Genomic DNA, 6,979 nt, shown 5'->3' with positions numbered 1-6,979 from the left:
TAGGGACAAAATAAGGAACACCAGATGGTGAGGTATGGAGGAGGAGTTTAGAAAATAAGCAGATCTTCAGTCTGCAAACACTATTGCAGGGGTAGGTGTGATGCCGAACAGCCCATGACCAGGTGGTGATGGCCCCGTGTGCTGAGCCAGCCTGGGGGTGTGGGCTTAGGTGGGCGATGCTGCTGGGCAGAAACCACTGGGAGTCTGTGGGGGCTGGAAAATCCAAGTGGGTTTTCTGGAATTAACCAGTTCCAGTTGCCGAGGTAAAGCACTTCTTCAGCCTGTATTCCTACCTGCCTGGCTAGGCTGCTGACAAGTTACAGTTCAGTACAGTTCAGGATAATGCTTTATGCGGTCCCTTGGCTGGACCCGGAGAGATCAGGTGTGTCTTCCTAGGTCTTACAGAAGGTTGATAAATCCTGGAGAAAGCTTAGCATCCTTCAGAAAGTTTGCTTCAAAGGAGTTGCTCAGTGAGCAGAGCAGCATTCCCAGAGCAATCCCTCTCCTGCAGGTGAACCACAGGGAGCAGCATCGGTGTTCCTGGCTCCCATCATAGAATCATAGAATCATAGAATAGTTTGGGTTGGAAAGGACCTTAAGATCATCCAGTTCCAACCCCCTGCCATGGGCAGGGACACCTCACACTAAACCATGCCACCCAAGGCCTCATCCAACCTGGCCTTGAACACCGCCAGGGATGGAGCATTCACAACTTCCCTGGGCAACCCATTCCAGTGCCTCACCACCCTCTCAGTAAAGAATTTCTTCCTTAGATCCAGCCTGAACTTCTCTTTCAGTTTGAACCCGTTACCCCTTGTCCTGTCACTACAGTCCCTAATGAAGAGTCCATCCCCAGCATCCTTGTAGCCCCCTTCAGACACTGGAAGCTGCTCTGAGGTCTCCACACAGCCTTCTCTTCTCCAGGCTGAACAGCCCCAACTTTCTCAGCCTATCTTCATACAGGAGGTGCTCCAGTCCCTGATCATCCTCGTGGCCTTCTCTGGACTTGTTCCAACAGTTCCATGTCCTCTCCTGCAGTTGCTGCTGAAGAGCTGGGCTATTGCTGCAGCCTTTGCTCAGGGAATAAGGAGTGCTGCTCTCAGACACTGAGTAGGAGGGGGCATTACACAAAATAAAGGTGTCCTTCCTTACCTCATTCTGTCCTGCAGCGGGCTCACAGATGTACAGCACAGCCCTTTACCTGTACACATCTGCAAGTTCGGAGAGCTCAGGTTGCTTTGTAAAAGCAGCTTTGGAAATGTAATTGTTGCTGACTAATATTTGTTCAGTCACACTTGCGAAGATTTCCCTTGCTCATGTTCCAGTATTGAATTTTTCCCTCGGCAAATTCCGCACCCGAATTTTACCTTTCTAATCCTAACAGGATATACAGCACAAACCCCTCAGCTTTTACAGCACGACAGCTTGCTGTTAATGGAAACACATTCCTTAAAAGCAGTTCATGGAAAAGCACAGTTGTATGCAAAAGTGGAGTTGTGGTAAATGCAAAATATGCCCAAATGCAAATGAAGCTACAGAATTACCATAGTAATATACCCTCAGCAGACATTAACTTTGAAGAAACAAAGAAATGTTGGCAAATGTAAGAAAGAGAAAATAAAACAGGCCGTTATGGAAAAAGTATCTGTGTAATGTCATAGGATACTCCTCTCCTCAGGACTGTTTCAGCTGCAGAATGGCCACTGGGCATCAGATCTTTGTTTCCATGTCAGGAATAGTTACTGACCCGGGTTAATATTTTCAACATAATCTTTTTTATGTTTCCTTGGAAAATTGTCCGTGCTTTGTAATGTGGTGGCTGATGTAAAGATGCAGTGTTTGGGTCTGCTAATGAGCTGACCTGTAGTTTTCAATCTAAGTAAGTATTCGTTTTCCTAAACAGACCAGTAGACCAGAACAGATTCTTGTGAGAAAACGTGAATTAAATCAGTATTTTCAGAAGAACAACACTGGGAAAGCACAGTTACACTTTAAAGCAGATGCAGTCACAAAGCAATCTATTTCTGAAGTGCTATTCAAATAACAGTGATCATAAAAATAACTGATGCTGATATGAAGATCTTATAAAATCTTACTATAAACAGTAGTTTATTTACAGATAAACCAAACTCACCCTGTGAAGACAACAGTGCAAGTGCCTGTCCTCGGGGAGGAGAAGGGACAACGGAGCGGTTTCTTCTCCCTCTTGATGACACTAAGAATGACTCTCCCCAAAAGAATGTTCCCCATGTTTGAGTGCCCATCCTGGAGTCTTAAATATAGCGTCCGGCCGTGCCACCGCGGGGACAATGGGGAGACCCGACGGGGCTGCTGCCGTGGCAACTAACCCCAAGCTCCTGTTCAGATGAGGCAAAGCATCTTTGCCAAAAGGTGTAAGGAAAGACAGGTGTCTCCAAAATTCAGGCATGAGGGTATTGGATTATCCTCTGCTCATCGAGGACAGAAGCTCACAAAGCACTGAAAATGAATGATGAATATTTTAGTCTCCTCTAGGAATTTCCCTGATGTTAACATTACTATTGCTGCTATTGAGTGAAATCCTTTGCTTTGACATCTCTAGTGAATGCCAACTCCAGCCAAATCATGTCAGTGTATAATTAGATGGGGAGCTCACAGCAGCTCTCATGTCTTGGTTGGCTGCAGCTGCTGCACTTCCCTTACTGCAGGCAAAGGAAGCCTTGCTGCTGCCAGAGCACTGAGCACCCAGGTCCAGCTGCCCATGATGGTATCTGAGCCTCTGCGGTGGGGTAAAACACCAGTGGCTGCTGGTTTTCCATTCATTTGAGGCAGGTCTGTGGTTTTGGCATTCAGTATAAACATAAACCCTTCCCAGCAACGTGAGAAGCAGGGACTGGTGTTTGTGGTGTTAGAAGGAGAAATGAAGGTTTGAAAGCAGTGAAGCTCTGGGGCTGCAATACCAGCTTGTGGGCCAGGTTATTTTGCAGCTACATGTTATTAGGGGATCAGCACATCAGTTGTGGGCTTCTCAGGGCTGCTGGAAGTCTGAAAGAGGATGTCTGCAAACTGAAGATTGGCACGCTGGATGAAGATGAAGGTCTGTTCAGCCCAGTGTCCTGTCTCGAGAGTGGCCTGTAGCTTGTCCTGAGCTGGAATCAGTGCTTTATTGTTTCTAATACTCTTACCCCTTTCTGAGCACTCTTTGGTTCTGGCCTCCACAGGGCCCTGTGGAAGTGAATTCCACCACCAGATCTGGCACAGTTTGAGGCACCCTGTCTGTATCAGTAGGATTCATTCCTAAGAGCTTGTTTGCTTCAGCATCAAAATAAAACCAAGATGAAATCCAACGGGATCATTCCCCCCTCAAGCCCTGTGTGTATGTGAAGCCCTGCTGCTTCACACACAAGGGCTTCTGTGTGAAGTTGATTTAGTGGCTCTGTGTCCGATACTCCTAAGAAAGCAATGAACAGGAGCGGCTGGGCAGGCATGGCTGAGTACGATCTGGTGTAAGCTGAGCTGTCGAGGTGAATGTGCCCTTTTATTGCTTTTGAACATTTGCACAACCACTTGAGTGCTTTCCTGCATTTGTATTGTGAGAAGTAATGAGTAATTATCATCTGTTCTGCTTAATATTAACAAATTCCTTAATCTCTTGTCAAATCAACCCTCTGTTGAGTGTTTCAAGGAGAAGAACCTTAACTTCTCTCTCCATCTGAATGGTGACCACTTTTGTCACCTTTTTCTTACAATAATATCCTCTAATCATGTCTCACCGCTCTCATTATGAATGAGCCTGAGAAGGAAGGAGATGTACATGGACAGTTTAAACCCTCTGAACCAGCAAGTGTGAGGCCACCGCTCAGCAGCTGCAGTTCTGCTGCACTGAACCTCCTGTCACTAACAGCAGTGCTGGTAGGCCAGCGTGGTGCCAGAGCTGAGGTATAAACTCTGCTGTATCAGGGTGCCCAGGACGTTCAGAGCTGCCCCATAGCTCTGCTCCGTTCTGCCTTCAGAGTTCGGCACTTTTAGTTTGTTCCCGAGTGAGATTTTCCTCCAAGGACGTGTTAAAAAGTCACCAGTGATTTTTTTATAGTCTTTAAACAGGGCACCCGTCAATGCCACAACAAAGGAGGGGCAGTGAGAGCCTCAGCACCGCGAGCAGCCCTGTGCCGGGACAGACACAGCTCCTGCATTTGGCCGCGAGGACAAAAGGTTAATGGTGGCGATCTGGTGACAGCTGCCACATGTGTGCTGATATCCCTGTGACAACTGGGACTGCAATGCTCACCTGTCATCAGCCTGGGAATTAGCATGGCCTTTGTGCGGGGCACTTGGAGTTTTTATTATCTAGAGCTATCGAAACTGTTATCTGGAAAAGTCAGGATAAGTAGGAGCAGGCTGTTGTAAGGTACAGATGCCTGACACAGGGAGACCTTTGAACAGGTGTTAAATCCTGAATGTCCTCACACAAATGGGACAGTCAAGTCCTGTACCTGTTTGCTGTGATGCCTTTTGACACAAACAAGGCTGTCAGTTTGATTCTGAAAAGCCATGAAATGAAGGCAGTAAAGTCAGGGCATGGTGATGGGGGTGGACGAGCGCTTTCCTCACACAGCCGCAATAAAGTTCAGTGATGGCACATCTCTTTCCAAGTTTGTCCAAGGAGGAATAGTTTTAGAAGGGATGATCTTCCTGTTAAATTTAAGAGGCGACTCATGAGACACAAATCAAACTCCTCCTGCTTAATATATCAAGGCCTAAAAGATAAATAATAACTCATCCATGATTAGAGCAGGAAGTTGGGAATATAGCTGTCAATCACCTCACATGCGTTCTAAAAACCTGGTCCCAGGCTTTCTGTGCCTCGGTTCCCATCTCCCCTCCTGGGCCATCAAGATAATATATTTATTATGGGCTGGATGTGATCAGACTGTGTGACAGGGCTCTGCTGAGGGACTTGAAAAGGCTTTTAAACAGAAAATGTGTTTTCTGGCTGTATCTTCAAATGCTCTCCTAAGGCCCCTTTCCCTTTCACACTATGCTGCCCATACTAATCCGGTGCTGAGGGTCCTGTTTCACAACAGGAGCCAAAATGTTGTCATTGTGGCATTTGATTATTCCCTGGGTAGCGGCCCTGGGAATGCTGTTGACGCAAGATATGCAGCTCACAGGCAACTCTGACTAAGGTAATTGGCATCACTGGCTTGTCATGCAGCCGCTGCGGGGGGAGCTGGAGGGTGGAATGTTACCCGGGGTCTCGCACCCCTGGGGAACAACACAGCTGGGCTCTGTGCCCACGTTGCTGGGTGCTGAGGGTTTGGTGCCATAGTTTGGATGCAGTACATGAAAGAGCTCAAACGACATTCCTCAAAACCTTTGATACTGAATGGCATGAGGTAAAGCTGACACAATGGAAATGTCCTTCCAGTTGCTGCCCAGACCGTGCACATCCTCAGACCAGTCATACCCAGTGCCATGACAGCTCTTCACCACATCTGGCATTTTGACTGTCTGGCCTCATCAGCTTTGTTTGTTACCAGTGCTGGAGTCAGGAACTGAACCTTTTGCCTGTAAGGTTTCTGACACTAATCCTGTAATGCTCGGTTGAGTCATCAAACCCCTTTCCTTCATAAGGCTATGGTTTATTTGCAAAATCACTCCGAAGCAAGTGGGATTTGGGCTTTAGCCTCAGCTCCCCTGGGCTGCGAGAACACCTGAGTGGCTCGTGGTGAGAGCAGGCGAGCTCTGCTCTGTCAGCCTTTCCCTGGCCATGCCCTCCAAGCGAGTGCTTCCCATGCCACTCGCAGCCATGATCATTCCTACAGTTTCAGTTCTCTGCCATGGCTGTCATCAGAGACACTTTTTCACCACACCAGTGGAGATCAGCAGGCTGAACTGTGCTTTCCTCTTAATGAAACAATTGCCTGCTCTGTCCCCCAGTGAATACCATTTCACTTGCTTTTGGTAAAGGTGCAGTGCTAAAGGAATTTGTCTCTCAGTTTACACTGGGTTTGGTTTGTTCCAGCCCTGGAGGTGGGTGCACTGGTAACAGTGGCAGAGGAGGGTTCAGCAATCCTTTGCCATGCAGCAAAGGGAGCACGCTCCTCATCTGCAGTGTCAGTGAAGGGTGGGAGGAAGCAGCTCAGGACCTCCCTAGTTTCCCTCACAGATTACTGAGTGCATGAATTGAGATTGGTGTGAATTACGATTGAGGGTTGAACTGAGAGTCATGTCAATCCCCACATTCCTGCCTCTGTGGGATGTGCTCCTGGCTGCTTTGTCCCTGGGGATTTTAAGGGAAGACAAGAACGTGTGTCTGTTTCAGAGAAAGAAATGAGCAGCAGCTGAGAAATACATCCAGGCAGGGCCCAGACTGCACTAATCTGTGGCAGAGAGGAGAACGGCTTTATCTGCCCACAGGTGTTAATGGGCACAGCACGTGGGACACAGAACTGCTGCACCAGGAGCTATTTGTACGGGTTCAGTGACAGCTTTAAAGGCAAAGTCCACTTCATGGAAATAGCCTGTTGTTTTGTACAAATCATATATCCAAGGGTAGAACACCAACAGATATTTAATTCTTTTACTGTACCGTGATGCATTTAATGCTTTTTGGTTTGCATATGTCTGCACCTGAATTCAAAGGATGGGTATGTCTTGGACCTGGGTCCTTGGTGTTGGTAAAGAGCAAATACAGTTTCTGTTGTGAATTTTGCTAATTCAGTAAACTGAACCTGGAATTTGAACTTGAATCTTAACTCAGCTTTTAAAGTAGTCCAATTCAGAATAAACTTGAACAGTATGCAAGAAATAAAGGCCTGTTATTTAAGTGCAAAGATGCAGTATTGCAGCATGCCAAGAAGGATTTAAATCAACAAAGGTACCCATCTCCACAACAGAACGGGGGGAACAGTCTGACAGCTCTGAGCCAGTAACACAGCCAGGGTGAGCTGTGTCTATGTGCATTGCATGGCTTGCAGGGTAGGCTGCCATTCCATAC

This window comes from Psittacula echo (genome assembly GCF_963264785.1).
Source record: "Psittacula echo genome assembly, chromosome: 21".
Taxonomy (NCBI): Eukaryota; Metazoa; Chordata; class Aves; order Psittaciformes; family Psittacidae; genus Psittacula; species Psittacula echo.
This window is presented reverse-complemented; position numbering follows the sequence as displayed.